The 9,139-nt window shown below is 40.8% G+C and overlaps 1 pseudogene; it reads right to left on the minus strand.

Moving 5' to 3' along the window:
* Positions 1-242: 242 nt before the first annotated feature.
* On the minus strand, positions 243-6,766 carry LOC138145486 (inositol polyphosphate 5-phosphatase OCRL pseudogene; annotated as a pseudogene).
* Positions 6,767-9,139: the final 2,373 nt, after the last annotated feature.

Genomic DNA, 9,139 nt, shown 5'->3' on the forward strand with positions numbered 1-9,139 from the left:
CTGAAGGCAGTCCTGGAACGCCAGGCCTCCTGGGAGATGTAGTCAATTCCCAGAAGCAGGGCTCAGAAGTGGGAGAGCTCAGACACGTTCGGCCCCGCCTCCCGAGCTCCTGAAGACTCGCGACAATACGAGCACGGGAACGTGTGCCGAGAGTCGAGCGCTGAGGTGCGGTTGGAAGTTGACGGTCGTCGGTTGGTCGATTCCGCCCACGTGACCCAGGAAGTAGCCAGCCCTCCAGATGGAACCGCCCACAACTGAGGAAGACAAGCTTTGCCTGAAGGTGGAGGGCCTTTTTGAAATCCCTGATGAGCAATTGGGCTGCCTCCTTTAGGATATCCTTGCCCCGCAGGAAGGGATTTTCGGATTGGGGAATCATCGTACCGCAATGAGTTTAGAGAAGAAAAGAAGCGTCCCGTACCACCAGATGAAGACTTGTGATGAATCTCCACCCGCAGCCCGTCAAATGAGAAGAGAGCTCCCGCGTGAGAAAGGAAACGGAAGCATATCCCCTTCCAAAGTGACCCCCTCCGTGAGGAAGCTCTTGGGACCCAGCATCCAGCCCAGGATGCGGCAGGAGTTCATCAGGCTTATTGCAGCAAAAAGAGAAAAGGAGTTTGTCAGTTTTCACAAGTTTAGGTTCTTTGTTGGAACGTGGAACGTGAATGGCCAGTCCCCAGACAGTGGGTTGGAACTGTGGCTGAATTGTGATAGAGATCCCCCGGACATTTACTGCCTCGGGTTCCAGGAGCTGGATCTGAGCATGGAGGCCTTCTTCTACTTGGAATCCACCAGGGAGCGCGAGTAGCTGGCATCCGTGAAGCAGGCCCTGCATTTCAAGTCAAAGTACAAGAAAGTGCATCTGGTCCGCCTGGTAGGAATGATGCTGCTCATATTTGCCAGGAAAGAGCACTGTGTGCACATCCAAGATGTGGTGGCGGACACTGTGGGCACTGGACTCATGGGGAAGATGGGGAACAAGGGAGCCGTGGCTGTGAGGTTTATGTTCCACAACACTACCTTTTGCATCATCAATTCCCACCTGGCTTCCCAGGTGGAGGATGTGGAAGGTAGGAATCAGGATTATAAGGACATCTGTGCCCGGATGAGTTTCCTTGTCCCAAATCAGGGTTACCTGAATATCATGAAACATGATATTGTCATTTGGTTGGGAGACTTGAACTACAGGCTTTACATATATAATGTCAAAGAAGTGAAAAGGCTTATTAACAGGAGTGACCTTCAGAAACTTTTAAAGCTAGACCAGCTGAATGTTCAGCATACAAACAAGAAAGCATTTGCTGACTTTATGGAAGGAGAAATTAGGTTTTTTTTTGACTGTGAATATAGATCTCTTTGCCCCACAAAGATAAAGCACAAAACATCAAAACATGGGATTCTTTGGCTTGGCAACATGATGAGTCTTAAGTCCTCCAATGTACAGGATATGTTGTTAGTGTGCTGTGGATCAATGGGGTTCCTAGGAGAAGACTCACTTTCCCTAATGTACTTTTAAGGTAAAGATTTTCAAAAGCTAAGAGCCAAACAGCTGGAGAATAGATCCCTTTGGAGACAAAGAGGAATATTCTCAAATCAGTTCTGAACATTCACAGCCTGAGATTCCTTTGTCCTGGAATTTGGAGGTGAGCATGGCAAAATGAGGAAGAGTTAGTGTTTATCACCTCCAAGCAAGAAGCCCAAGAGAAACTGGACAGCACGTTGATGATTGTTCTGAGTCTGTCTTGCCTTTAGATTGGGTGGAGGCCGCAGCAGAAGACTTGAGAAAAGATTGGCAAGCATATTAGCATTAATGTTGTTAGTTTCAGAGTGCCTTAAGAGTTCTCGAAGGAATGCTATGAGGTACGAGAAAACATTTTTGTGGCACTGTGGAAGGTGTGAAATTACCTGTTGGCAGAGTCGGAAGTCATGTGAATAGTCAAGGCATTGTTGATATAGTTCATAACAGATAACAGGCTCTGGTAGAGCTTCCAGGAAGATGAGGAGTGTTTCAGCTACTGAGTGATTACTGCCAGGTACTGTCTTAAGAATGCTAGTATCCAAGGAATCAATAATTTGCCGAACTTCTTTTTGTGATCCAGGAGTCTGGAACAAATCCTTCTGGTCACAAGCATGTTTATATAAGTGGTCCACTAAGAGCCAGAGTTCCTTGGGAATCTGAAGGGGTTTTTCACTGACACTCTCCTCCAAAGAAGTCACCTCCAAGTCTATGAGTCTGGAAACAGGAACTTCTCTGATTGGTTTTCTCATTTGGCACAAAGCTTCCAAGGATGTGCCACAACAACTACGGAGATAAGTGCCACTGATGGTCAAGAAGTAATCTTGGCCTTGATCCAAGCGAAGGATAAGAATGTCCTTAATATTATCTTCCCCTAAATTCAGGATTGGCACAGAATTTTTGCTAACATAGACACTCAAGGAAATGTCTAATGTTTCATTTGGCTCCAAGTAGCCATCAGAAGGATTAGCTTGAAGCCATGGTTTACAGTACTGCCTGTCACCAAGTTTAGTGATGAAGGAAAAATGACAAGGAACCTGACCATTGTTGGTGATCTGGAATTTCTGCTTTTGCAGCTGCCGAAATCTCACATTTTCAAACACAAATTCTCTCCTGCTGAATGCTATTGAAGGAAGAAAGCAATTTTCCATTCTGTCCATGAGCTGAACACTGTCTTCAAATACCGTTTGGTATTTCCTGTCATCTACAACCTTCACTCCAATGAGGAACAGAGAACTGACGGGTTTGTGGTCACTGGTTTTTAGCCCCATGTGACTCTGATAGCGGACCTGATTAATGTTTGCCCCTCTCCAAAGGATTCGGTCACACCATGCTGGAATCCGGCACTTCCCACTGGAATCCCATCGGTCTGTTTTACTGTCAAACTTATCAGTATCAAGCAGGACATAAAATTTGCCCAAAAAATGTTGCCACTATCAAAGAGGATATCCAAGCCACTGTCCAAATGGAAGAGGGATTCCCTATAGGTGGTGATTTTCTCCAAATTCTCTTTATGCGAGGGAAAACTCCTTAAGATAACTATCCAAAGGGGACCAAGAGGTAGTAGGTTCCCCTGAATACATCTCAGTAGTGAAGGTCTTCAAGCAAAAGTTGTATGATCATGTGACAGATATGGACAGGTTAGACTAGGTGGCCTTTTAGGGATCTTCCAAGTCTGAGATTCTGTGATTCATTTTACTATAGTGCCTCCTCCTGAATGAAATTCAGTTCAGCTGAGAATAATAACAGCACATGTGAGTACACACACACACACATACATGCACACACGCACACATACATTCACACAGCCTAAGTGAATAAAGAAGGCATATTTTCCAAACTGTGCCATATATTTGAGTGGGTGACCCCTTGAAATAAACAGTGTATATCTTGGAAAGTCATTGCAAACAAGCAATAAACTGGGTCCAGAATCAAAAAGTAGAAGAGTTAGCTAAATTCCATTCAGGAAGCTGCATAGCATTTTTAATGACTCTAAGCTATTCCCTGACCCCATCTTTTAGCATTAATATTACCCCAGTAATGCTCTGTGGCCATGAAATCACAGATTACTATTATCTCAAGAAAATCAGAAGTGGAGGTTACCCAAAAGAATTACTCCAAAGAGAATGACACATGTCGGCTGTACTATATTACTACTGGTGATTTTCATGAAAAAAGTGGACCAAAAGACATCAAAAATAACTTGTCTGACTATAAATGTGACAGGTTGTTTAGCAAGAGCAATGGATGACAGATAAATCAAATGTAGTACTGGTATCCCTGAAATATTTTTTTTCAATTTAAAGAAAAGCGTCCAACACTTTGAGTTGCCCTTCTCTGGAGGACTAATGGAAGGACATAGACAAGAGTCGCAGAGCATAAGAAAGAAGAGTTATGGGTGAGGGGCTGTTATAAGTTTGATATCTGTATCTGTGGGAGGAGTGCTCCCATTCATAAGAATACAGATTCTTATGTATCAGAGAATGGTCCAACAGCTAAAATTTCATACCCACTTACCCAGGCTGGGTAATTATGATGTCACTACAACACTCTCATTCTTGCCACCTACTCTCCTGAATGGAAGAAAGGAAAGAAGACAGGAAAATAGTAGGGTATACTGAACATCTTTAGAAATATGTGCATCTACTCTATATTCACAAGAGGCTTATTCTTATATTTATATGTTACTTAATGGAAGAATAACTCACACAGCACTCCTATGAGGTGAATGTTGCAAATGTCAACCCCATTTCACAGATGAGGAAACTGAGCTTCAAAGAGCTTAAATGATTTGCCTATGGTTGCATAGCTAGCAAGTGGTCAAACTGGAATATAAATCCAATCCTCCTGACTCCAAATCTGATGTTCTTTCATCTTTTATGGTTCATTGAGTAAAGTCACATGAAAGGTCTCAGAAATACTCCCTGAAATCCTCATGCTTACCTTAAACCAGAGAGGGCAATGCAACAACAACACCTGGGGCAGCTAAGTGGCACAGTAAATAGAGCACCAGCCCTGGAGTCAGGAGGACCTGAGTTCAAATGTGGCCTCAGACACTTAATGCAAAAAATTAGCCATGTGACCATGGGCAAGTCATTTAACCCCAATTGCCCTGCCTTCCACCCCTCCAAAAAGAAAAGAAAACCTGCCATTTTTTCCCTCTGATGTTTCTCTGAACAGTTCTTCTATAACATGGTAAAGTCCTCACATTTACTGGGAGAAAGAAAAGCAACAAGCAGAGCAAATGTTTCTGAAAAAGGAAAAAGCAAAGAGCTGACTCATTCCAGTCGTCTGACTGTGGTTATCACAATCTACGTAAAATGAGACAAAAGAGCCAGCCTTCTCTGGGAAACTCACTCCCAAGAAACAGATATTTTCCCCTTCAGTTCAACAAACATGTATAAAGCACCTATGTGCAAAGTTAGATGCTAGGTCCTATGGGTCCAATGAATGTCATCCCTACTCTCAGCAAGGTACTTATAATCTTTAAGAGAAGATAAAACAGATAGACAAATAGCTGTAAGGCAAAATGGGACAGCATAAGTTCATTACTTTTTTCAAAAGAGATAAAGGCACATTATCCTTCACACAGATAGGCACAATTGTCTTCACTCATGTGAGCAAGTTTAGTAGATATTCCTATCTCCACCTACTAGGCACAGTTTCTGCCCGGATTAGTTTTCAGCTGCCTACTACCGTGTTTCCCCATAATAAGACACTGTCTTATTAATTTTTTTGGACAGAAAAACACCAGAGGGCTTATTTTCAGGGGAGGGCTTATTTTAATGAACATTGACAGCAATTTTAATAAACAGGTAAATGTGAACAAAAAAATGTACCTTTATTCAATAAGCAAATCACTGGGGGAGAACAGGATGACAGCGCTCACTGCTGCAGCTCTGATTGGATGCAGCTCGGAGCCCGGGGGGGGGTTATTTTCGGGGAGCGTCTTATTATCAGGGAAACACGGTATATTTCATTCAAAAGCTTTAGCTTGGTATCCAAAAGTTCTCCATTGTGCTAAATGGAAACCTTTTAAAACCTTGGTTACTTAGTAGTCTCATCAATATGGGTACTCTCCCAAGGGGTGCTGATTGCAATCCTTCCACTCCTCATCCTGTATGATCCTTGTCCATACCTACCGCGTTTCCCTGATAATAAGACCTATCCCGAAAATAAGCCCTCCCCTTACTGTGTAAGATTCCTCTAAAATAAGCCCTCCCCCGAAAATAAGCCCTATTGAGATTGCTACTGTAGTGAAGGTGATCCCCTGCGCTACACGCTACATTACGGTACCCTCTGTATGTACCGCCCCTCCCCCCCCATGAAATGCACGCTGCGCTCCGAGCTGCATCCAATCAGAGCTGCAGCAGTGAGCGCGTCATCCTGTTCTTCCCCAGTGATTTGCTTATTGAATAAAGGTACATTTTTTTGTTCACATTTACCTGTTTATTAAAATTGCTGTCAATGTTCATTAAAATAAGCCCTCCCCTGAAAATAAGCCCTCTGGTGTTTTTCTGTCCAAAACAATTAATAAGACAGTGTCTTATTATTGGGGAAACACGGTACACATAAATCCTCCACAAAGGATCTACATAGGCTGGAAACCTTCCTCTAGGTCTCAACATTGGGTACCAATACAGCCCTTGGGCAACTGTTATCCCTTGTTCTTGGTGTGTAGCCAGCCCATCTCCTTGCCCAATCATGTATTTCCTAGAGATACCTTTTCTTCTACTTCTTAAGACTAAGTCATCTTGGTAATATACTGCAGCATACTTAAACCCACCATCACCCTTCACTCAGCATTCTGATTTTTACAAGCTTGTAGTGTGTTGAATAATGTTGAACCATGTAGCTATATATATATATACATACATACATATATACATACATATATATATATATATATATATATACACATATATTTCAATTTAAAAGATGGTTTTTGTGTTAGGGAGCAACTTGGGATCACAAAGAGTACTACACAGTTTTCCCAACAGAATTCATCCAAAACTCTTCCCACATTGCAATTCTGGGCCCAGCTGGTTGTTCATCTACAATCTCTCCAAGACATATGTACTGATGCACTGACCCATCCAACTGCAGGTCATAGTTTGTGTAAATAGACATTCTCCATTTGGTTGCTGCTGTGTGAATAACTAGCTCATTCTCATTAAGGAGACCTTATAGCTTTCTAGGTCTTGAAATAATATCCACAAAGTAATCCTCAAGTGAACATACAGATTTCGCCATCTTTTGGGAGCCCCTCTTGCATTTGGGTCTTCCGTGACTGTAGCAAGCATCTTCAGTAAGCAAACATTTCCTTGTTTGATATTGATAGTTAGAGGGTCATGGAATCAAGTTATATTGTGATTATATCTTTCAAGGAATATTGTATAATTCTCATATATTTATGAGACAACTTATAAGAAAAGAGTCTTTAAGGTTGCATTTTGCTCTAGTGAATCAAATTCTTTAAAAAAAAATAAGCAACAAACACAGCAAGATCTTGTATTTTCTACATATTTCAGCCACTTGTGTGACTGCGAATATATTGCCTGCCAGAAAATTTATCTGCAAAAGCCAACTTAATCCTTTCCTATATTATCAACAAGGAAAACCTGAGTGTGTTAATTATTTATCTTCCATAAAAATCTTAAGTCTTTTAAGAAAAACCTTTGAGGTATAGTTGTCTTCTTCCTTGGTCATCTATTTTTTAGTAATGATATGGTCCATGATTTTTTTTTTCTAATCATTTGCTCTTTTTCCCATTTATAAGGGATCTCATAAATTAAATTCTTAGTATTTTAAAGATTGTTCCACCTCTAGCCCAGCTTTCCTGCTGGCCTGATCTGGTCTGGCTACTATTTCCTACTTCATCTTCTTCAATGTCATCTCCATTTTTTCATATCACGTACTAAAGTTGTAAAAATTCAAATGTTGTGGCATCATTGTCATCGATGATAAGACTAGATCATTCTAGAAATGCTGGCAAATCTGTTGCATTTTCCACCATAAAAGTTTTTCTCCAAGTTTCATCTGTAAATGCCATTGGAATGCTCTGAATGAGGTCCTTCATTTTCCCCTCCATTGCTTTTCACTGTATTTTACTCATAATTTTCAGTTAGCGCTTATATTTTGCAATGCATTTGTCCTTGGGTGCTTCTGCTGAATTTCTGCTTGTCAGTTATGCCAAGTATGGCTAAGATGGTCTCTGGGTACTTTTATCTTCCTCATTGTGGCAACTGATTTATAACAGATTAACTTCCTTAAGAAATTATGGCAATAGAATCACTTATCCATTTCCCATTTTTCAGAGTCAACACCTTATTTTATTTTTTATTTTTTCTCTCTTTTTTTTAGTTTACATCATTCATTTCCACAAAATTTTGAGTTACAAATTTTCTCCCCATTTTTCCCTACCCACCACCCCAAAACAGTGATCCCTTTGAATATCCCCTCCCCCAATCTGCTCTCTCCCATATCCTTCCCCATCCCCCTCCAACTTTCCAATAGGGCATGGTGAATTTTTATGACTCAGTGCCTGTATATCTCAATTCCCAGCTACATGTAAAATAATAATAATAATTATTATTATATATATGTTTTTAAACATTTGATTTTAAAACATTTGATTAAAAAACAAAAACTTTGTTTATGTTTTGCTTTTTGGAGGGCAATTGGGGTTAAGTGACTTGCCCAAAGTCACATGGCTAGTTTTTGTGTTAAGTGTCTGAGGCCAGATTTGAATTCAGGTCCTCCTGACTTCAGGGCTGGTGCTCTATTCACTGTGCCACCTAGGCACCCCAATTTTAAGACTTTGAGTTCCAGATTCTTTCCCTTCCTCCCTCACCATCCACCCTGACTGGAAAGATAAGTAATTCAATATAGGTTGTACATGTGTAGTGTAGCTATGCAAAACATTTCCATATTGGATATATTGTGAAAGATTGTATTTCCCTCCATCCCATCCCACCCCCCACCTTTTTTCTATTCTCTACTTTGATCCTGTCCCTTCTCAAAAGTGGGTACTTCCAACTTCCCTCCCCACCAGACTGCCTTCCCTTTCATTATCCCCCCTCTCATCTCCTTCCCCCTTACTCTCCTGTAGGGTGAGATACCCTATTTAGTGTGTGTGTCATTCCCTCCCTAAGCCAAATTCAATGAGAATAAGGTCGACTCACTCCTTTTTGCCTTCCTGTTCTTCACCTCCATTGTAACAATTTTCCCTTACCTCTTCTATATGAGATAATTTACCCCATTCTATTTCTCCCCATCTCCTCTCATTATATGCCTCTCTCACCTCTTAATTTCACCTTTTAAGTGTCATCCCTTCCTATTAAATTGGTCCTATGCCCTCTGTCTATGTATACCTGTACACATATATACACACACTCACATATGTATTCATACACCCATACACCCTGCTATATAGACATATATATGTATGTATACATATATATATATATATATATATATATATATATATATTCCCTTTGACTATTCTCATGCTGAGAAAACTTTCATAAGTTACAATTAAGTTACAATTATCATTTTTCCATGTAGGAATGTAAATAGTTCAGCTTTGATGAGTTCCTTATAATCTCTTTTCCCTGTTTACCTTCT

Source organism: Petaurus breviceps, unplaced genomic scaffold, assembly GCF_028583685.1.
Source record: "Petaurus breviceps papuanus isolate PSGF00001 unplaced genomic scaffold, PetGlider_PUasm1.0 90740, whole genome shotgun sequence".
NCBI lineage: Eukaryota > Metazoa > Chordata > Mammalia > Diprotodontia > Petauridae > Petaurus > Petaurus breviceps.